At 44.5% G+C, this 22,139-nt stretch overlaps 1 long non-coding RNA gene across 1 annotated transcript; it reads left to right on the forward strand.

Annotated features, from left to right (window-relative positions):
- Positions 1-749: 749 nt before the first annotated feature.
- Positions 750-19,643, forward strand: LOC148685629 (uncharacterized). Its single transcript, XR_015950060.1, has 2 exons — positions 750-1,193; positions 18,150-19,643. It is a non-coding gene; the product is annotated as an uncharacterized LOC148685629 (long non-coding RNA).
- The last annotated feature ends 2,496 nt before the right edge of the window (positions 19,644-22,139 follow it).

A 22,139-nucleotide genomic window follows, 5' to 3' on the forward strand; every position in this document is an offset into this window, starting at 1 on the left:
TGTCAGTCATGGAGTCCACCGCGTGCTTGACAACTGGCCTTATTTTGCAGATGTAAGTGGTGGTGGTGGTGGGCTTTTGGAATTCCTCCTTAGATGCTATACAGGTTGCAATATGCAGACCTGACTGAGGGCTCTCTCTTTCTCTCCCCTCCCCACTCCCTTTCACCTTGCATGTCTTTCACATTATTCCTTGAGCGTTATACACAAATCAGAGGTTGCGGTGATTTAAGAAGTGGCTATTTCGGGAGAGCTGCTCATATAAGCAAGCCTTGGGTAAAGTATGAAATATCTCGCTCTGCATAATCATCTGGAGCAGTCCTTAAGAGTCGGCTTGCTAAGCGTCGTTCACTTGTTCAGGACGGCACATATTATGACTCGCCCCCAAATTAGAGCTGTTTTAAAAGAAAATAATGAGTCCATTGAACGCTCTCTGTAACTGGGGGGGGGGGAATCATTAATTCAAAAGCGAGTGTTCTTCACTCCAGCAAGCAATCGAAGGCTTTCTCCCAAAGAAAAACATCTCACATTTCCTTCAAGTGCCGGAATGATTCATGTTAAGATGAAGCCAAGCACAACCCCCTTAGCAACTGCTTCACTTACCCATTTTAGTACATGAACATGTTCTTCTAGTAGGATTGATGGCTCGTGGTTGGCAGAACTTAACCATTCTCATGCAGGCAAAATAAAACAGGCAAATTCGTCTGTTGAGCAGTCAGGGAGGAATTTTAATCTATGCCTAACCTTGGTTTTGAGCTTTTTTTTTTTTTTTAGCAGATCAGATTATCCACCACAGCCATCAGTAGGAGCTGGGCTTTAGGATCACAGCCTCATGTTAGAAAGAGGCAATTGCTGCTGTTTTTTTTGTTTTTAAGAGAGTTGAAAATCTTGTGTGAGGGGTTTTGCTTCCTGTGGTGTGGAGTGGTTCTTCTACTGCCCTGTCTGTCTCTAACCCTTCCAAACAATGTGAAAGACTGCCAAACCTGCTCATCTAAACTGAAAATTGGTGACCATCTTGAGCAGCAATCAAACTGCCTTCTACTCTGTTCAGCTCTGTATGAATGAGAGTCAGGATTGGAGTTGGTCCCAAGAGATAATAATGCGAGACCTGGGTCTGAAGTGAGCGATTGACTCATGATACGAGATATCTCTGAGAAGACACAGGCCCCACATCCCTTTACCGCCTTGTGCCATTTGTAAGTTCCTCTAATTGGAAATTGATTTATCCTATTCATGTGCCTTTTAGCTGAATGTGGTCCATTGCATCAAGATTTGCATTGAAGTGGTGTACTAGCACGATGCATAATTGCTCTTGACATATTATATTGACTAAACTAAAATCTGGAAGAGTAAGATGAAAAAAACACGTTTTAATCAGAAAGATAACGCAGTGGCTGTGAAGTCCAAAAGCCCTTTAATGTATTTTTTAAACCATTTCTCTTGTTCCCTGTTGTAACTTTTCCACCTTAACTTTCTTTCCTTGACCTACTTATTAAAACGAGATAACTGCCTTTGAGCCCACGCAGATTTTTTTTTTGTCATCAGGTAATTTAATTTTAATAGAGGCTATGAATCAATGTTACTTAATTGTTTCATTGTCAGCTTCCTGTGAGCTATTCATAGGTACTTTCTACAACATTGTGTAACAATGGTGAACTTTTAACCTAACCTCTAGAAAAGTAGCATCCATCCATCTAGGTCTGAGGTCGCAACCCCATCTGAAGTTACAAGCTAACTGCGGCTTAACAAAGCATATGGAGAATTGGAGTCCTAATGGTACGAAATGAAATTGTCCTTAAAGCCAGCATGTCTTCTCCTTGAGCAAGATCATGTGAGTGAAGTATAGGGCCGGCCCTACAATTTACGCAAGGTGAAATGGCCACTCCGGAGAGCGGATTTCAGCATACCATGAAAGGAAGTAAACAGGGGCGCCATCTTGCCTTCAGGATTGTGGGTGCCCACCGCAATAGCATAAATGTACGCCGTCACACGCCTGCCTGTAGTGCATGCGACATCACACACATTATGTGCAGGCGTGTGTGGGTGATGTTTCACATCCACATAGCAATGCTCCTCTTCAGCCAGCAAGGCACTTCAGCCATCTCTGCAGCCAGCAAGGCACCCTTTTCTGCCTCTGCTTCCGATCCCCCTCTGGAACTGCTCCTCTCTCGGAGGCAGCATCACAGAGGCTGACTGGCTGGCTCTCTCTCAGAGGCAATGCCGACTGCTAGCTTTGCTCATTGACTTTGTGGGTGCCCAGCCCCCACAATTATATTATTGTGGGTGCCCAAGTACCCACAGCCCACTGGAGCTGGCTCCTATGGGAGGAAATAATTGATCATTAAGGCTCAAGCTACCTGTGGCACTGGGGTGCAGGTGGCGCTGTGGGTTAAACCACTGAGCCTAGGGCTTGCCGATCAGGTCAGCGGTTCGAATCCCTGCGATGGGGTGAGCTCCCGTTGCTCGGTCCCAGCTTCTGCCAACCTAGCAGTTTGAAAGCACGTCAAAGTGCAAATAGATAAATAGGTACTGCTACACGGGAAGGTAAACAGCGTTTCCGTGTGCTGCTCTGGTTCTCCAGAAGCAGCTTTGTCATGCTGGCCACATGACCTGGAAGCTGTACGCTGGCTCCCTCGGCCAATAACATGAGATGAGCGCCGCAACCCCAGAGTCGGTCATGACTGGACCTAATGATCAGGGGTCCCTTTACCTTTACATTACCTGTGGCACTGACAAAATCTTCTCCAGCAATGTATCAAGCAGGAGTAGATGGGGTTGTTGTTATTTAAGAATAAAAGAAACTCTGCCATGGATGTCCATTTATATATAGATATATAAATCCATATTTTTAAAACTTTTTATCTTATTTTGTGCAGTGTCTTGAGATATATATTCGGTTACAGGAAATTATTGATCCCCTTCCAGTTTCTCCTTCTGCCGCCATTTTGCCAAGGCCACTCTGAATAATGCATCATTTGTCTTTGAGGTTTGCTTCTAGTGCCTTAAGAGTACTAGATCAGCTGTACTCTTAAGATCAGCTGTACTCCTAAGACTTTGGCTACCAAAATATATCACTGAGGATGACAGCTCAGAGCATTGTGGGTTTCTATCCCAAAAGAATGAGGTTGAACACTTTCAATTAATAACACCAGTGGAATGTCGAAACAAAATAAAAAAAATTCCTTCCAGTAGCACCTTAGAGACCAACTAAGTTTGTCATTGGTATGAGCTTTTGTGTGCGTGCACACTTCTTCAGATACACTGAAACAGAAGTGTTACTTGAGATGAAAGTGGATGACAACGGTGCTAAAGACTTATTGAAGCCCCACACGAGTTTCTGGTACAGAGCAGATGCTCCGAATTGAAAGCCTCCTCCAGTCAGGAATAAATCCATGCAGATAGCTTCATAGTGGTAGCAGCCCCATCTCAAAGCCATGTAGCATGGTCCTTGAAACAGCAACCCAACAAACGCTAATATCCTGCCGTTCATTTGTTCATTGATTCTTACTCATAGAACCAGATTTCACAGACTCTGGTTGTACAAGCTGCAATCTATTTAGAAAAGTATGCCTTATTCCCTCTCCCCCCCTTAATGTGCTTTAAACAAAACACAAAGAAACGCAACAATGAAAATGAAGCAATCCTATAATTTCCCCTCTCTACTAATCCCTTGGAAATCTTTTTAATCTTGCTTTCTTAAAAATTGGATTAAGATGGCTACATTTATTTCAGTGCCCCTAATGAATGACAATGGGCAATTATTATTTTATTGTTTTTGTTCCCTTATCTTAAATTCCTGGCCAAAAAGAGTAAAAAAACACCCTCTTTGAACTGCTAGCAATGTAATTCAATCCTGTTACAAGATACAATAAATATAAAATCTACTTATCTGTCCAACATCTCCACTACTATGATAAATTTTAGTAAGGTCATACGCTGGCTTGTTAACATATGCAGCAGGATGTTGTGACACAAGTTTAATAAAACCACAAACAGCAAGGCATAGCTTGAGCTGGGGTTCAACAAGACTAAGTCCTTCAATCTATTTGTCATTGTCCCGTGCTTTCAATACATAGCCTAACAAAAAGAGAGGAGAAGAACCTCTAATTGTAGCCTCCTACCATCTAAATCTACATGTGTAAACAAATGTGGGTCAACTATCTTTCCTATTGCCCCCATGAAAAAGAAGAAGGCGTATTCAATTTTTTTCAGGGGGGAATTAATGGGGAAATTTCATGGGTGAAATTTGGCCAGGGAAGGCTTCTGACCTTAAGAAAATAAGAACATACTTAACCTGAAGCGTACTTAACCGGAAGTAATATACCAATAAGAACATAAAAAGAGCTTGCTGGATCAAGCCAGCGGCCAATTAAGTCCACTATCCTGTTCTCACAGTGGCCAACCAGATGCCCATGGGAAACCTGCAAACAGGGTTCAAGCCAAGAGCTCTCTCCTCTTCTGTGGTTTACAGAAACTGATATAAGGCTATCTCCAGCAATAGAGTTCAGGCCCAAGGACACTTTGTGCTTAGCCGTGCATAGTTTCCCATGACAACATGTTCTCATCCGACAATATGCAGCCAAGAAGAAGAGTTAGGATTTGATATGCTGCTTTATCACTAACTGAAGGAGTCTCAAAGCGGCTAACAGTCTCTTTTCCCTTCCTCCCCCACAACAAAAACTCTGTGAGGTGGGTGGGGCTGAGAAACTTCAGAGAAGTGTGACTAGCCCAAGGTCACCCAGCAGCTGCATGTGGAGGAGCGGAGACGCGAACCCGGTTCCCCAGATTATGAGTATCGCTCTTAACCACTACACCAGCGAGAATAATGGGTTTTATAACCCTTTCCTTTTGTGATTTCCTCCCCTCACTATCCCCTGCAAGTGAACATAGCTTGACCTACGGAACTGGCAAACATACAAGGAGAGACCATAGCATTTCCCAGGCTCTTGCTGCTAGAAAACACCCTTGTGTGATGCTGCCTCTTAGGGTAGAAAATTGTGGTGCCGTAGATGGGCTGTTAATCTGAACTGGTTCTGAGGTCATCAAAGGGAGACTGTGTGTTTGAATCATTTCTTTCAACACTGAGTAACCTTTCCCTAAGTCTTGGATTCAGGGGGATTTACGGGAACCATTTTCAATTTGCACAGTAATACTTTCATGCAGGGTGCATGGGACAGGCTGAGCTCTCTCAGCTAAGCTCTCTCAGCTACACAACACATTTAAAGCATCTCCCTGAATCCAAGGAACTGTAGTTTGTAAAGGGTGCTGGGAACTGTAGTTCTGTGAGTGGTAAATTGCAGGATTCTTTAAATATATGGTGGTACAGCATTGCGCAAATGTACTTCCCCATCTGCAACCTGCACCTCCCCAACCTACCTTTGGCACTGGAGGTAATATAGCCATCGTGAATAGTTTTAGCTGTGATAGTCTTATCCTCCAATCATTTTAGGCATATGTGTGCCTGTAAATATATACTGAGCAACTCTCCTTTGAGCACAGAGCAGAACTTTGTGTTGAACTCTTCTGATATCCCACAACCTTTCAAAAAAGACACCTTCATACACAATCTGACCCTGAAACAAAATGGACTTATCTCTGTAGTTTTTGTCAGTACTGAAGAAGGAGAAACTTGCAGGCTCTGTGCCTTTAGGGATGTGATATTCTTGGTTAAAGTGATGGATGTTAAAAAACCCCACAAAGCAACCCAGCAAAACAAACCCCAAAACTTTCCTTCATCTGCCTTCTTTTCTCTAAACAACTTCTGAACCAAATCTGGGGGAAATCCAAGATTTTAGAAATACCATCTCACCTCCTCCCAGCTCTTATTACTGCTGTCAGAGGAACAAAATTGACAACATCACAGTTGGAAGCCACTGTGGCCTCAGCCTGAAGCTTTCGTAAAGATGGAGCAGTAGAGCCACTCTGCCCTGAATAAACCAAACTCCGTAAAACCAAAGGACTCGTGGTGCAAAGCAAAGCATAACTGCAAGACCCTCTTTTTGACAGATGCAGGTAATATACCAGTAAGGACCCTGGAGTGAATGACTGACACCTGCAAGGATTTTCTGATATAATGCTGTCCCAGATACATATAAAGCTGCTAAATCCTGCCTCTCAAGGTCACCTAAGGTCAATGCCTAAGTGGTCTCTCCTCACAAATTTTCCTTCTTCGCTGAACACTCAGGCACTCCGATTCACTGCCAGTGTCTCCCTAATGTTTTGTGGCCTTGAATAATAGCCACAAAGAGAAAGCAGGTAGGAGAAGAAGGTGGAAACTCAAACTGAGCAAAGAAGCCATTATATTTTTAAAACCAGATAGCCCGGGAAAGCTGACACCAGAGAGAGGGAGAGGTAATAGCAGCAATATGCATGGTTTAAGCGTTGTGAAAGGAAATAAGTACTAATTGGGTGAAGGAAACTGAATCCCATGAAACGTTGAGTTTTCAAAATGGAAGCCAGGCCACATAGTAGTCAGAGGACTAAGGAGTGGCGCATCTTATTTTATCCCTAACTCTGAAACTGATGTGTGTGTGAATTTAGGCAAGTCATTCTTGTGGTATTTTATTGTTATTATTTTACTACTATGACTACTACTATATTTTGTTGTTTACGGCTTTTAGTGATTTACCTCACACATCTTGCCTTCAGGCAAAGTGAGACACCTTGAGCACTGAGGAGAATGTTGAGGTGGGCTGTAGTGTGTCCCCCTCTCCTATTCTATGGATGGGGGACTGGAGTGAGGGTTTCTTGCCCCAGGTCCCCCACTGGGACAGAGGTGGGGCTACAAGATGAATCTCCAAGATTTGAGTCCTGCTTCTATCTTCTGTGATTTTCAGCTTTAGGTGAGTGTTGAACTTTCAGGTAGCCACAGTAGATTAACATTCCTGCTAGGCAAAAAATGCAAAAGTGCTTGACAAAACAAGGAGAGACTGAACTCATCTGTATCGGTGAAAAGTAACATAGCCAGGAAGCAGTGCTTCTGCAAAGAAGAGGATGCAAACTAGGGAAAACTAAGATTGATGTTGAAATCAGTAAATGTCACAATGGGTGGTGTGCCTAATAGCAATTGTTTGTGTTAATGCTGGCACAGTAAAGCCAACACAACACTGGTTGTGTTGTTTCATTGTCTTTTTTCCTGGGTAATTTGAATGCTTGCACAAAAGTGATGCCTTTACCCTATGCCTGGTATGTTGTTGCATATATATATTCCCGATAGAAATATCCGAATACCCCCTCCTCATTTCCATGGGGGCAGTAGGAAAGATACTTGACTCATTTTTAGCATCGCTACACTTGTAGATATAGAATGTAAGAGGCTATAATTAGAGGTTCTTCTCCTCTCTTTTTGTTGGGCTATACAGTCATACCTCGGTTTAAGTATGCCTCGGTTTGAGTACTTTCAGTTTAAGTACTCTGCGGACCCGTCTGGAACAGATTAATCCACTTTCCATTACTTTCAATGGGAAAATTCACTTCCGGTTAAGTACGCTTCAGGTTAAGTACAGACTTCCAGAACCAATTACACTTCAGTACGCTTCAGGTTGAGTACTCCACGGACCCATCTGGAACGGATTAATCCACTTCCCATTACTTTCAATGGGAAAGTTCGCTTCAGGTTAAGTACGCTTCAGGTTAAATACAGACTTCCGGGAACCAAATGTGTACTTAAACCGAGGCACCACTGTATATTGAAAACATGAAGCAGTCGTTGAAAGCCATTGCCCATGGTTACACAGGAATACACACAAAGGCTGAAGAATGGGCAGGGACTCCACAAGGCTAATATGCCAAAAAAGAGAAGGTTTTCAAACAGGCTTTAGAGTAAGTCACAGAAGCTATAATTACCTGCAGCAAAAGAACTGAGTTTATGTGCTAATAGGAAAGATAGAGGTTTTTTTTTAAGCCCCACTGAGGTCTTTGAAGCCGGAAGTTTTAATTTGAAAGGAATTCTTATCTCTGGAGTGTAACAAGAAGAGAGAACAGAGCCAGCGTGTTACATCCACTCCCAACCTCCCACTATATATACAGAATTCTGTGCAGAATTATTGTCTTAAACACCTCGAGGCTGGACCACTTTTGCTAAACATTATATTGTCCAACAATCAACCAATACTGTTCCATTGTAATAACTTCTTGATATAAGCAATATGCGTATTTTTAGATTCAGGATGGGTATAGGGATATAGAACCAGCTTACAGCTTCCATTTGTGACCCTCGTGTGCACAATCTTGCTATAGGTGACAGTGGTATGTTCCAGAAGGCAACTATCTGGTGAACAGATGAGGGACAACAGAAGGAAGAGTTCAGAGAAGCTATTTTTCCATCTTGAACATTGACCTGATGAGTGCTAGCTGTAGGGACATGGGAAATGGATACTAGCTTGTCTAGTTCTAAGAGATCCCCTTCCTCCCCCAGAGAGGATTGTGGCAACCTCGTGCATTGTGGAGCATGCTTTGAATCTGCCACTAGTCTTGGGTACAGGAATCCAGATTCTTGGTGGCATATCTTAAGAAGAGCCAATGCTGGCAAAAGACTGCATTGATGCGAGAAACACTGCAGTCAAGGGGCTAAACGGTGTACTTGGGAGTCTTGTGCTTGAAACCTCACCTCTCAAGGCTTAGTTCTTATTGAGTTATTTTTGGCTCCATGGATTTGATTTAAGTGTGAACTCTCTCTGTATAAAACATTTCCCCTGCATAGAAAATTGGATACTACTGGCCCCTATCTGGAAGTGCCAGGAGCTAAATCTGGGATATTTTACATGCAGAGTATGTGCTCTGCTGCTGAGTTATAACCCTTTCCCAAACACCCTCTTCTGCCCAGCACCGCTGCTGCGAGGAAATGGACAGACCCTCCTGCATAGATGCATTCAGGTTGTTTCTTTTTTAAGGCAGAAAATTCAACCCCTGTTCTTGTGATATATGGCGAGTACAGTTACCTTTGGATGCATTAATTTAACACCCAGGTTAACCTGAGTGGAGTAGACAGTTGTGGATTTATACTTAAAGGCACAAGAAGGAGTCCGTGAATCAGATGGAGGCATCATTTGCCTCTCCCCATGGCACCTTTAAATGCCAAAGGAGCCAGCTTCACACAGCTTGTCCCAGAAGAGCGACATGCTGCATTCCCCAAGGGAAGACTTGGCTGCCTTGTACTTTGCTTCTTAAATTTCTCATGAAGCATCTGCTTCAGGAATCTGCATAACATAGTTGGGGAGGGAAGCCATATATCTCAAAGCAAGGGGAGGAAAAGATTGTCTGAAGACTCAAGGTTTTTTTCTTTCCATTGTTTAATAAATATTTTTATTAACGGTTTTCTCAGTTTACAAAGACGTGTACAATGTCTCTCATAACATTTTTACAGATCAGTTTCAATTGTTGAGACATTGGGGAGGAAAAGGGGGGGAGCGGTAGATAAGGGAAGGGGGTGTGGCAATGTTTCTGTTTTACTTAATGTGTGTGTGGGGGGGTTGTCAGCGTCGGTTGTGCAGGTTCTTTGTTGTGCATTTGTTTTCCTTTGGTGGTGAGAGTTGTTGGGGTTGGCCTAGGATATAGTTTTCCTTTGTGGTTGGCTGTGGTGGTCTGTTTTATGTGAGTGGGGTGGGTGGGTGTTCTGGGTCAGGTTAGCCAAATTGATTTGTATGCTGTTGGTGGATTTCTGTCATTTTCTTGTTGGGCTGTGTATGTGATGAAGGGGAGCCATATTGGTGTGAAGCCGTCTTCTTCTATTTGTCCCCGTGTCAATTTCAACTTATTGGTTAATTTTTCTAGTAGGGCTGTTTCCCATACCGCCTGGTACCATTGGTCCATGCTTACTCCTGACAGGTCTTTCCAGTGTCTGGTTATGGTGCTTCTGGTTGCTGAGAGTAAGTGGGTTATGAGTTCTTTGTGATGTAGATAGGCGTTATTGTCCTGGAAGATGTTTAGCAGGGCCAGTTCTGGGGTAAGTTCTAATGTTTGTTGGGTTATTTTACCTATTTCTCTTACGGTTGTTCTCCAGAATTGTTGGGTTTTGGGGCATTCCCACCACATGTGGAAATATGTGCCTGTTGAGGTGCATCCTCTCCAGCATTTTGATGAGGTTCCTGGGCGTATTAGTGCTAGTTTTCGTGGTGTTAGGTACCACCTGTAGATGGTTTTCAGAGTGAGTTCTTTCCTTTTTGCTGATATGGATTTAAAGGGGGGTTTAGACCACATTCTGGTCCATTGAGTGGGGTTAATCTCGTAGCCTATGTCGTCTTCCCATTGTTTTTTTATTGTGTCTGGGGGGTTTGTGGGATTTTGGAGCAGTATTTTATATATTGCAGATACCATCCCTTTGCCGTGACCCTTTGTTGTTAGGAGGAGATTTTCAAAGGGTGTCAGGGGTCTTGTTGCTGCTAGTTTTATTGCTGGCTTGTTTAAGAGGGCATGTAATTGGTGTTGTGCTAACCAGGGTATTTGGGTGTCTTCTAGTTTATCTTGTATTTCTTGTGTTGTCAGAGGTGTGTTATTTTTGTAAAAGTCTATTAGGCGGTATAGGCCTTTGGTTTGCCAAGTTTTAGTTTGGATGTTTTGTGCTGCGTGGTGGAATAACGGATGGTAGACCAGGGGGAGTAGTGGGGATGTGGTTGGGGATAATTTGTCTGTTTCTGTTTTCCATGCCTTGAACATGGTTTGTGTGTACCTATTAAGTGTTGTGGGGATCTTTCTTAGTTTGTTTGGGAGAAATGGGTATGCTGTGGTGCAGGTACTTTCAATTGTGTCTCTCTCTAGGTGTATCCATTGTTTTGTCTCGTCTTCCAGTATATATGGGATTATATGTCGAATTTGGTTGGCCCTGTAATATGTTTCTATGTTAGGGATTCCCCATCCTCCCTGTGAGGTGGGGAGGTGCAGGTATTTGGTGCTTATTCTTGGTTTCTTATGTGAGAAGATGAAGGAGTGTAGTTTTCTCTGCCATCTGCGGAGTTGGATTGGGGGGATCCAGATTGGGAGGGTTTGGAATAAGTAGGTTAGTTTTGGGAGAGTGATCATTTTGATCATTGCCATTCTATCTGAGAGGGTGAAGTTCATGTTGTTCCATTTCTTTAGGTCCTTGTTTATTTGTCGCCACAAGGGTTTATAGTTGTGTAGGTATAATTTGTTGAGATTTTTGGTTATTTGTACCCCTAGGTATCTGAACTTGGTGTGACAGAGTTTTATTTTGGTGATATTAGTGAGTTCTTTCTGGGTGTGGGGAGGGGTATTGAAGCACATGGCTTCTGATTTTGCAAAGTTTACTCGCAGGCCTGACACCGTTGCAAATGTGTTGAGTTCTCTGGTTAGGGAGAGTGCTGTGTTTAAGGGGTCTGATGTTGTGACCATTAGGTCATCTGCAAAGAGCCCTAATTTATATGTTCTGCCTTTTATTTCCACTCCTTTGATGTCTGTGGCCGCGCGGATTCGGATTGCTAGCGGTTCTAGGGCTAGTATAAATAGGAAGGGGGATAGTGGGCATCCTTGTTTTGTGCCTCTTTGGATTTCTATGTTATTCGAGTCTATGTTGTTGATTCTGCATTTTGCTGAGGCTTCGGAGTATATTTGTTTGAGGATTTGTAGAAAGTTTGGGCCAAATTTCATGCTAGTTAGTACTGCTAACAGGTATTTCCATTCTAGGCAATCAAAGGCTTTGAGGATGTCTAGAGACATAATTGTCAGTGGGGTTTTGGTTGCCTTGCTGTGTTCGATTAGGTTCAGCAGTTTCCTGATGGGGTCTGTGATATTGCGACCGGGGACGAAGCCGGTCTGATCTGGGGCTACTAAGTTGCGTAAGAAGTTTTTTAGGCGGTTGGCCAGGATTGATGTGAATATCTTGTAGTCTTGGTTTATTAATGAGATTGGGCGATATGATTCAACTTTGAGGTTGTCCTTCAGTGGTTTTGGGATGGAGACTATTTTGGAGTGGGTCCAGGTTTGGGGGATGGGCCCCCCTTTCATGATGTCGTTAAATAGGCGGGTCATGTGTGGCATTAGGGGTTCTTTGAATTTCTTATAGAATTCTGCTGTGAAGCCGTCTGGGCCTGGGGCTTTGTGTGGTTTCAGGTTTTTGAGGACCTCGTCTATTTCCTCTGGGGTGATGGGCCTGTCCATGTATTCCTGTTCTTCATCTGTTAAGGTAGGCATGGTCATTCCTGCTATGAATTCTTTTATTTCCTTCTCAGGTGGGTTGCAGGAAGTGTATAGATTGGAGTAAAATTCTGCAAATTCTGAAGTTATTTCTTTGGGGGAGAATGTTGTGTTGCCGTCTTTTTTGGTGATGCAGTGTATTCTTGTTTTGAGTGTTCTTTTCCTACATCTATTTGCTAATAGTCTGGAGTTTTTCCCTCCATATTCGTAGAAGCGGTGTTTAGAATATAGAATGCTGATCATTGTTTTGTTGATTTCTAGGGAGTCTATTTCCCTTCTCTTTTGTTCTATGAGTTTAAGAAGTTTTTTGGATCCTGTTTGTTTGTATCGTGATGTGAGGGTTGTAATGTCTTGTTCCATTGTACTAATCTTTGTGGAGGTTTGTTTTTTAAGGAGTGTTTTCTCTTTTATGCAAGCTCCTCTGGTGACTGCTTTCATTGCGTCCCATAGGAGGGGGGTTGTTATGTTGTTCACATCATTTTCTTTGAAGTAATTTTGAAGGGTTTTTGTGAGACTTTCTCTAATTTGTTTGTTTGTGGTTAGGATGGGGCTAAAGGACCATGATGGGGTACTGTGTGTTCTCTCTCCTATTTTAATGGTGACTTCTACTGGGGCATGGTCTGTGATTTTAATGTTGCCTATGTTTGATGATTCCACCTGAGGGATTAGACTCTGTGTGAGCAGAATGCTGTCCAATCTGGACGTTGTGCCATGTCGTCCAGATTGGAATGTGTGGGTAGTGTCTCCCGGGTTTTGTTCACTCCAAATGTCGTAGAGACCCCTGTCTTTTAGCAGCTTTATTAACTTGTAAGAGTCCCTAGTTATTGGGGGTTTTCCGCGAAGAAAAGTTGCCCATGGGGTTGTAGATTGGATGTTTTTTAGGGATATGCCTTTCATATTTAGGTTGAGGTCGCCTCCTAGGATGGCTTCCCCTTCCATGAAGGAGAGAAGTTTGTTCAATGTCTTCTGGAAGAATTCTAGTTGTTTTGAGTTTGGGGCATATATAGAGCCGATTGTCAGTTTAATTTTGCCATCTAGTGTTCCTTTGATGAAAATGAATCTGCCCTTTTTGTCCTTCAGGACTGTTGTGGCTTTGAAGTTTAGGTCTTTATTAAGTATTACAGCAACTCCACGAGCCTTTCCTGAGCCTTGTGCCACCCATTGTTGACTGAAGCGGGGGTCGCTCAGAAGTTTGTTCCCTTTGGGGGGGTTGTGTACTTCTTGTAGGAAGGTGATGTGTGGTTTCATGGTGTTTATGTATGAGGTAATGCGTTTTCTTTTAATGGGGTTTCCCAACCCCCTCACATTTAATGTAATCGCTTTTAAGTTAGCCATCATGTCTATCTCTTGTGTAAGGCAAATCCTTGCCAACCCGTCCAGGTTGTCCTGTGTCTCTCACTATGTGTTGTTTGCTGAACCATTGGGGTTTCGCTGACCTAGGGTGTGGTGGGTAGGGGGCTAATGGGGTTGGAGTTAGGTTTGGGTTAGAGAGTGGGGGGTAAGTTGTATAGAGTTTCCTATGTGTAGGTTTATAGGCATTCGTTTGGGGTATTTTAGGCCGTTCGGCCCTTGGCCTGTTGGCCCTGGGTCTCAGCTGATGTGGAGGGCCGTGTCCAGAGACAGGCCTTCCCCCTTGTCGATTACGAGGGGGGGTGATCAGCGAGACGATGTAAAGCATCCTTGTGGCATGGATGTCAGGCATAGGGTTTGGGAACAATGTTGCCAGTATTAATAGCAACATCATTTTTGTGTTAGGGTGTCGGTGTGAGTGTTGGTGCGCTCTCTGGTGCCACCATTGTGCTGATTGGGTTTTATCTTTTAGCCTGATCGTAGGTTGGGTAGTGTAGGTTGCATTTGTTATTTTTCCTTAGAATGGATTGGGTGTGTGTGTTGAGGGTGTGTGTTATGAGTTGTTGGGTGGTGGGGTGTGTGGTTGAGATTGTCTGGACTGGTGTTGGAGTGGCGGTTTCTGTGGGGGTGTGGGGCTGGGGGGGAATGTTGTTGGTGTCAGTGCTTTTCATAGCCTAGAGGGAAGGGGGGAGGGAGGGGAGAGTCACCAGTCCTTCCGCTTGAGATGTTTACCGGCTGCTTCATTTTGCTGCAGTTGTTGTTGCAGTAGGGTCGTTCCTCTGTGCTGTGTTGACTTAGTCGGTCTTGGTCAGGCTTCTCGTGTCGTATGGTCGGCCGGATGGTTTCGCGCATGATGGTGTTGTTTGGTTGTATTTGCGTGCTTTGTGTTGCTCTTGATTCTTTGCCTTTTTCTTCTTGTTGTTCTGGACTTTCGTCCAGCCATTTGCTGTTGTTTCGTTGTCTTGGTCTTGGCTGTCGCTTGGTGGGTCCTCTTGAAGCCATTCCAGTGGGATGTTGAGTCCGAGGTCCTTCAGTAGCTGCCTGGCTTCCGTTTTGTTGGTAGCTGTGTGTTGTTTTGCGTTTTTTGTTGCAATGAGGCGGAAGGGGAAGCCCCATCGGTATTTGATCCCTGCTTCTTGGAGACTTCGGGTGCATGGGCGTAGGGTTTTCCTCCGGTTTAGGGTATCTTGGGACAGATCTTGTAAGGCCAGTATGTTGTTGTTTTTGTATTGAAGGTTGGTCGAATTTCTAAGGTGGTTCCAGATTTCTTCTTTCTTCTTGTATCGTGCGAAGCACACGATGATGTCCCTTGGGGGTTCGCCGGGTTCTGGCATGGGTCTTAGAGCTCTGTGTGCCCTCTCCAGGTCATCTATCTCGATTTTCAGGTTTGGCACTGTGTCTCTTAGCCAGCTTACTATTAGGTGCGCTGGGCTTTTCTCTTCCGCTTTTTCCGGAAAGTTGCGAAAGCGGATGTTGCAGCGTCTATTCCGATCTTCAAGGTCCGCTTGTTTGATTTTCAGTTCTTCGTTTTCTGTTTCCAGTTCGTTCAGTTTCTTTTTTATATGTGTGTTTTCCTCCTGGTGTTGCTCTATTGCCCTTTTTTGTGTTTGGTTCTCGTTCTCCAGAGCTACCAGTTTGGATGTTAGTTCATTGACTTGTGCCTGTAGGGGGGCCACTGCGTCCTCCAGTTGTTTTGTGAACTGTTTTGTTAATTCTTTCGTTATTCTCTCTATTAGTCTTGTTTCCAGATCCCTCTGATCTTTTTTAGTCATCGGGTGGTCGTCTTCTTGGAGAGGCGTTACGTTCTCAGCACTGTTTGCCATGTTCCTGGTTGGTGTTGTCGTGGTTTCCCTGGGGTTTTCGGTTTGGGGTCTGCTTGGTGACTTCTTGGAGTAGGGTTTGTTGTGATTGGGAGTCGTGGTGTTAGGTTGTTGGATTGATCAGGCGTTGATTGGTGGCTATTCAGAGCGTTTGAATTAGGCGGTCATTTGTGTGTCGCCTGGGTTGTGTTTGCAAGCTTCTCTGGAGTTCTCGCGTTCTCCTCAGTGGTGCACCCTCGTGTGTTCAGGGGGGGTGTTGGGGTCCAGTTGGGGGTTCTGGATCCACAACAGGTAATTAAGGGATTTGAGAGTGGCAGGATTGTTTTCAGGTAGATTTAAGCAGAACTGTATAGTGTCAGAGGGTGGGAAAGAGGAGGGAGAGGAGATTTAGGAGGAGGGAAAAGAAGGGGGAGAGGGGGAGGGATAGGAGATTGGAAGGTAGATGGGGGTTGGAGGGAAGTGGGGGAGTGGGGGGGAGGGAAGGAGTGAAAGGGCGGTAGAGAGAGAGGGAGAGAGGGAGGAGGGAAGGGAGGAGGGAAAGTAGTAGCAGTGATGGTTTATTGTATTGGTGCTTTTAGGTTTGATGTGGGGTAAGGGTTTGCTGGGGGGGGGTTGTTGATGAAAGCGGGTGGAGGTATGGGTATGTAGTTTTAGGGGTTAAGGGGGGAGGGAGCAGGGAACAGGCAAACTTAAAGTGAGGTATTAATTGGGAGCTGGGGCTGGGCTGGGGAACAGTGTGAGGGATGGGGGTATTAGCAATCAATCAAAGTAGGGATGACTGCAGCGGCAGTGGTCCCCTTTTTGACAGAGAGATGCTGGGATCAGGTGTGGGGTGGATTTAGGGAGTGGAATAAAATAAAGTGGTCAGACAGGCGTGGGGGCGGGCGGGAAATGGGGTGGGTAGAGTGGGGAGAGGGAGATGCGTAGAAGGGGGTGGTTGGGTGTTAGTAACCAAGGGGGGGTTCTGTGTGTTAAGGGTGGGAGTGGGATGTTATTGGTGTAAAGATGCTGGTGGGGGGGGGAGAAGAGTAAAGGGGGGTTAAAAAGTAAAATGGAGATAAAAATATAAGTGGTATATATATCCAAAAATATAAGTGATATATATAGCCGAAAATGAGATATAAAAAGCAAAATTATGTGGAGGAGGTGGCTGCAGTCGCAGCGCCCCCCTTAAAAAGGGAGATATTAATAAATAAAAAAGGAGGAAGAAAAGAAAAAGGAAGGGGGGAAAATTGGAGGAGGGGGCTTTCCTGTTTATATTTTGTTTTCCAAGTTAGAAGGACTGGAGAGTGCTGGGGGGGGTTAAAAATAACAATAGAGATTGGAAAATAAGAGTAATATAAAAATTGAAAAGATGAAAAAGATAGTTGGGGGGGGGGGGAATTGGAGAAGCAACACAAAACAAAAACAAAGACAAAAAATAAACTGAGATCTCCTTAGGTGATCTCAAGCAGTGTTATTTCTCCCTCCGGGAGTCCTCCCTCGCGCTGCTTCTCTCTGGATCTCCCCCGTTAAGAGCAGCAATTAATATATGTATATATGTAGAAAAGAAAAGGAAAAAATAGGGGGGGGATTGGAAAAAATTTAGAAAAAGAAAATAATGGTGATAATAATAAAAAATTAGAGGAAAATATTTTTAAAAAGTTCAAAAAATTGCAAAAGCTGTGTCTTTTCGAACGGGCCTCGTTGGTGGGGTGAGAGGGCCTGGTTTTTGCCTCGTGTTTCCCCCACGGCCTTTGTCCTCCTACCTCGCCTCTTCTTCCTCGTTAGTGGCAGTGGTCTTTCGGCGGGGCTTGTGGACCAGGGTGCGACGGTAGGACCGAGGCCCCTCGCCTCAGCGGGTCTTTTCTCCCTCTTCTCTCTTCGTCTCAGTGAGGGAGAGGGCGGCTGCAGCCGCGGCCGCTGCGGTGGTCTTGATGGCTCTTTCTCTCTCTCTCCTCCCTTTGTCCCAGGAGGGGAGGGTGATGGCGGCAGCGCGCTCGGGTGGTCTCCCTTTTTTTCGGAGCGTCGGCACTCCGGGCTGCAAGCCCCAGCACGCTCAGGGGCTCTCCCTCTCTGCCGGAGTGTCGGCGCTCCGCGTTGCAAGCCCCAGCACGCTCAGGGGCTCTCCCTTTCTGCCGGAGCGTCGGCGCTCCGCGTTGCAAGCCCCAGCGCGCTCGGGGGCTATCCCGATCCGGCGCGGTCGCTGGGGAGGGGAGTCGGCGGCTCTCCGGGCAGTCCACCGGGACCACTGGACTCCTGTGCAGCGGCAGCTGCAGTCTCGGTGGTTTCCTGCTGTCCGGGGGCTACTTTGGCGGCGCTGGCACGGTGGTCGCCTTCAGGAGCTTCGCGCCAGCGTGCCCGTCGCCATCTTGCCTCGCCGGAAGTCCTCCCTTTCCATTGTTTAAAACCACCCTTGTTTTAACTTCGACATCATTCGGCCCCCCCCTCTTAAAGTAATTAATGCAAGTTTGAAAAGGATTGCTGGCATTGCTTTTTGGACATAGCAGTGTCATCTTAACCTCTGAATGTATCTGGCTTGCTAACTCCCGTCCAGATGAACCATGGTGCTAAATATATTGCCAAGGTATTTGTTCCGTTTCCATAGCAGTGATATATGCATTGTTAAAGTATCACAAATTGTTCTTAAGCAGCACACACACACAAACACACACACACACACAGAGAGAGAGCTGTCATCCACTGCACCTACCCTAATGTGTGTTTTATGAAGTCCCTATAATGGGGGCAAGAGTGCAACGGAGCATGACCAGTTTCACCTAATGGCTGGATTCCAAACTACCTGAATCTGATTTCCATAATCTTTGTGCTTTTGTTTGTTTCCTTCAAACACAGATGATTATTTGTATTTCGCAAGCCGGCAGCGCCAAGACAGAGGTGCCTTGTCGGATGGTGGATTACTGCAGCGAGGAGCACTTGCTTTTACAGGCCAGAAAGATTAATTGCTGTCCCCAGTGACTCCGGTTCACAGAAGGTGGAGGAGATGCTGCTGGTGCTGGGGCCCCCTGCATCTGGCGCTGTGCCCCTTTGACACTGCCTTGGTTGAAGCTGATCTTGGCTTCCTCGTGCCTGCTACTAATACATCTGCAGTTGTTAGGATAATTTGGTACTGTGTTAAATTCGCCTGAAAACATCAACTCTAATCCACGAACCAAGTGCTGGATATAGACAGGATTATGCCCTTTACGAACCCTCTTCTTTCATGGTAACAGTAGAGCCTGAATCAGAAAGTCACAGCATGGAGTGTTGCTCTTCAGGAGTTCCCTCTGTTTCATTCCCTCTCCCAACCTCAGTTTCCTATTTTTCTTTTTACTTACCTTTGGCAGTCAAGGGCAGAACCACACCATAATTTAAAGTACACCCAATGCTTCTTTAAAGCACTTGGTTCCCCATAAAGAATTCTGGGAACTGTAGTTCCCCCTTCACAGAGCTATAATTCACAGTACTCCTTACAAACTATAGGTTTCAGGATTCCTTGGGGGAAGTTATTTGCTTTAAGAGTCCATTGGATGCGGGCAGAATGTTTTTTTTGCATGAATATTGCCACTTTGGCTACATATTAAGGACTACAATGTCAGAGAACAGAGATTCCTTTCTCTCTTACATTTATAAAAACAGATAGCATGTAGCATTCTCTTCTCCCTGCTATTTTCACTATAAACAGGTCTCCATTTTTGCACCCACCACTTTTAATTGTTCTCTGATATGCGGAGAGAGGGGGGGGGAAGGAAAACTGGGACACTCCGGGATCAAATCAGAAACCAGGATGGCTTCTGTAATTCTGGGATTGTCCCTGGAAAATCAGGACACTTGGAGGGTATAGCATAGTATAGAGCAGGGGTCGGCAACCCACATGCGGCCCATGTGGGTCATTTAACTGGACAATGGACCCCGCTGCCCGCTCGGTCGGCTCCTGTGCGCGCGCCAAACTGGCGTGGAGCATAGCGGGGACCGCCTTCTACGATGCTGGTCAGCTTCCCATTGGTTGCAGGAAGTTGCAGACCCCCAGATATTGTTGGACTACAACTCCCAGCAGCAGTGACAATCAGGCATGCTGGCTGGGGCTGATGGGAGTTGTGGCCCCCAGATGCACCTGGACTCCCAACTTCCCAGCCCATGCACTGTGTAACTTGACCCAATGTGTTGCCATTTTGGGTGCTAGTGGGCTAACATTGATTTAGCTGTTCAAGCTAAATTGGCTTTTATGGTGAAAGGAGTTGCAGGGAATTATCCTATCAAAACTTTAATAAGATTTCCCCCATGCATATTTTGTCTTGGCCTTGCTTCATTGTTTACTCCAGAAATGTCATAAAAATAAGCAGAAAACTCTCTGCCATTCACTGGTTATTATTATGTTGGCTGCTGTCGATCGTAGAGGGACGACTGTTCTACAGAACTATTAAATGACAAAGAGGTTGTGGTGCTTTTCCTCTAGGACTTGACATTTCTGGAATGGAAATACAGAGAAAATGACTGAGAGTGTAGGTAGAATAAATACTCTACACCTCATTTGAAATGCTTGTACAATAGTGGCTGTGGTCTCTTTTAGGCTGTTTTGCCTTTGCCAGCCAAAAGTCATTTTATAGGGCAAAAGATGTGACCTGAAGCTTCTTCCATGTGCAAGGCATCTTCTCAGAGTAAGTACCCTGTTATAGTAAGGATCAATTATTCTATCCAGGAGTGAGCCCTTCACCTAGATTAGGGCAGGGAAAGCTCCCATCTGGGGACCTGAGATGGCTTCACCTATTTTGGCAGCAGTGGCAAAAAGAAATAGATAATTGAGGTGGTCATGGCACCAGAGCAGGCAGAGAGGTTTCAAGGTCTCCAGCTACCTCAGCACCCTGAATGGAATGCAAATAGGCCTCTCTCAGCTACCTGAGGGGCAAAGCAGGGATAATAAACCCCCTCCTCAGATCAACTGAGAAGGGGGGGGGGGTCTGTGTGTGACCTCTGAGTATGTGTTGATGAGTGTACAGATGGCCAAGCTTACTTTTGTCCACCCACTACTGTCACATGGCCCCCGGAGGGGCGACTAAGGTTGATTGCAGCTACGGTATCTGGTCAGAAAAGATCAGCCACTCCTAAGACGCACAAAAAGAACTCTCACTCTCACTCTCACTCTCTCCTCTACAAAGCTGAAAATATTGTTCAATCTGACAATGAAACAACTTAAGGGAATGTTCTTCAGTTTGTAAAAAAAGATTCTCAGGACACAAAAGATTACCCAGTAAATAATACTAAGTGTGATACAACAACAACAACAACAACAAATAAAAATGGTGCAGCTCTGAAAATGAATGCTGGTCTATTTCTAGACAGTTGGAATTGTTAACACAGTTCTTTGTGAAGTATGTTATTTTTGAGGTCCTTTTTTCTGTTGGTTTTTCATTATTTAAAAGGCTTACAGAATCCCACAGAGAGAAGCCAGAACAAACTATTATTTTATAGAACAGAAAATCTAACTTGCGTGTCGTTATCTCTTTTGTCAGAACAACAAAGTCCCTTTTCTGTTCTTTATTACCTCCTCACCCCTGAAAAAGGCCACATCAAATTCTGGCTAAGGTTGATATTTCATGTTGTTCATGTTGTTGTTGTCATCACCATCATTAAAAAGTCTTTGTAGAAGATAGCCCCCCCCCCTGTCTTTTTCTTGGTGGGTCATGTTTGTTGTTACCAGTGCTTTTTTTCTGGGAGTACACAGGGGTACGCATACCCCTAAACATTTTGTGAATTTAACGGGAGAAGAAACTATATATATTTTTTAGTTTCTTCTCTAGCACAGTGAACCATCAGTTCCATTGCTACCCCTGATGGCGGCCTCATTTCCTGTCACAGTGTTTCCTGAGTCTCAGAAGGAAGTGAGCGTTTAATGTGTGAAGCAGTGTGGGAATGTGGATGTGCAGTGTTTTACTGATCAAAGTTTGGCCTCATTGAGGGGCAGTATTTCAATATGAGTAGGAAAATTACTATTTTTCATCAATGTGAGGTAATGCATGTTCTTTGTATTTTTTTATTTTCCCCAGTTTGAACCATAAAAAGGTGATTTCTTGAGTCAAAATGAGGGTACCCCTACACATTTTTAAAGAAAAAAAAGTGCTGGTTGTTAAAATATATATCCTGGTCATGGCAATTTGCCATGGTCCACCATTGGCTTGCTTGCTCTGATGTCATGATGGGTTCCTCCAGATGACCTGTTTACTGATTGACCGTTCATGTTGATTAGCTTACAGGGTGTTACTATGTCATATTTAATCATTTTTTTAAGTCCACATTTTCCAGTGCATAATATGGTGGGCTTAAAATGACATGATTTAACAATGTTGTCTGAGAACCAACAAAAAGTAATCCCAACAAATTGCAGGGGACTAGAAGACTCTTGGGGTCCCTTCTAACTTTACAATTCTATGGTTCTATGAAATTTTGAGGATGTGATTTAAAAAAAAAGAATGATGAGTGTCAGAGATTCTTTAAATGGGTTTTTTTAACCCTCTCATACATTACTTTGCTCAATATCTTGCACACATTTTACAATGTTCCAAAAATAGGCTCTACCCTTGAGCTTGATGCATCTGAGCGTGTGTCAATGGGTAATGTTTTCACAGCAGGATCCTACCAGTTTTGAGCAATGTTGCCATTTGCTGTAGCTCTTTACACTGCATGCTTACACCTAGTTGCACCCAATTTCACCGATCAGTAGTTCTGGCTTAGCTTTAGCCCACATGAATTTAATAATTCAGCAGCTTGGTGAAGAACAGAGGAGAAAGTTGCATCTTGTACAGGCTGGAACGGATAACGTGCATTGAGAACTATTGCTTGCTGATACTT

This window comes from Zootoca vivipara, chromosome 5, assembly GCF_965207765.1.
Source record: "Zootoca vivipara chromosome 5, rZooViv2.hap1.1, whole genome shotgun sequence".
Taxonomy (NCBI): Eukaryota; Metazoa; Chordata; class Lepidosauria; order Squamata; family Lacertidae; genus Zootoca; species Zootoca vivipara.